The following is a 1,392-nucleotide window of genomic DNA, read 5'->3' on the forward strand; positions in this document are numbered from 1 at the left end:
CGTATGTATGTGTAGATAGCTAGCTATATAGATAGATGTATAGACTGACAGACAGACAGACAGACAGACAGACAGACAGACAGACAGACAGACAGACAGACAGACAGACAGACAGACAGACAGACAGATAGATAGACAGACAGACAGACAGACAGATAGATAGATAGATAGATAGATAGATAGATAGATAGACAGACAAGTTTAAGTCACAATATATGAATTCAACCAATCCGGTAGTACTCATAACATAAACTTCTTAATGTGTCATTCTACAAAACATAGAATATATAGTACAATATAAGAAAAAACACCAGGAGTGTATAAAGTTATAAATAGCTGGAGACATATACTATGATAAAATTTATTTTATCATTGGAAATTCTTATTTAACGACAATTGTTCCTCAGATAGTTTATTATACTAGATAGTTTATTATACTATATTTATAATAAATTGTAAATTACTTACATGTCTGCATCAATATAAACACGCTTTAAATTAATGTAGATGTTAAGTTAGCTTTCGGGTTAAAAGAAATCCATGTTAAAAAAATAATCTTCCGACATAACGTTTCAAGAACGCTGAGTCGATATTTAAAAAAAAAAACTTTAAAAATATGGAAGACAATAAGTATAAAGTTCTTCTTGCCTTTAACCCTCCAACGCGGAGTATAGGCCACTTATAATTGAATTCCATGTCGCATAATTTCTCGCTTCTGTACTTATACTCTGCCATGAATGTACTCCTTTCTCTAGTTCCTTTTGTGTTGATCTACGCCACGAGTTCTTAGGCCTACCCCTCTTTCTATATCCATCTGGATTCCACTGTAAAGCACTTTTCGTTGCATTTGGTGTGTCCTTTCTAATTGTGCTACCAATCCACTTCCACTTTTTCTTAAATATTTGCTCCCTAATCGGAACTTGATTCGTTCTTTGCTATAGCTCCATATTGCTTATGTGTTCGGGCCGTTTAGTTTTAAGTATACTACGCAAGCATCTGTTGATGAAGTATAAGTATAAAATAAGTATAAAATTAATAGAAATTAATAAGACAGTTTTTTAGAGAAGGGAAGAAAATTTTAGTAAGATATTAAAAGATAACTTGTAGATAATTTTGGTATAAGAAAAGGAAAATCAAATTTATCATTTATAATCTAGAATATAAAAGTTCGTAAAGATACAGAAAAAATAATAACTAAGTGAAACTATGTGGAGGCGCGTGGCTGAGTGGTTAGGGTGTCAGCACCATGATCGTAAGATTGTGGTTTCGATTCTTGGACCGGCGACGTTGATTTCACGTTGCTCCAGTCCACTCAGCTGACAAAAATGAGTGACGCTGCGATGGACTCGCATCCCGTCCAGCCGGGGAACACATACGCCATTGAAACCTGGA

The 1,392-nt window shown here is 34.3% G+C and overlaps 1 protein-coding gene across 1 annotated transcript in view; it reads right to left on the reverse strand.

Moving 5' to 3' along the window:
* The window catches only part of LOC106880485 (homeobox protein Meis1), a 261,086-nt gene extending 260,115 nt beyond the window's left edge, over positions 1 to 971 (reverse strand). Inside the window, exon 1 of the mRNA XM_052973535.1 lies at positions 469 to 971. The gene's annotated coding sequence lies outside the window, so the exon portion shown is untranslated. The remainder of the gene's footprint in view (positions 1 to 468) is intronic.
* Between the last annotated feature and the right edge of the window lie 421 nt (positions 972 to 1,392).

The sequence above is a fragment of the Octopus bimaculoides genome, chromosome 16, assembly GCF_001194135.2.
Source record: "Octopus bimaculoides isolate UCB-OBI-ISO-001 chromosome 16, ASM119413v2, whole genome shotgun sequence".
Classification (NCBI taxonomy): Eukaryota; Metazoa; Mollusca; class Cephalopoda; order Octopoda; family Octopodidae; genus Octopus; species Octopus bimaculoides.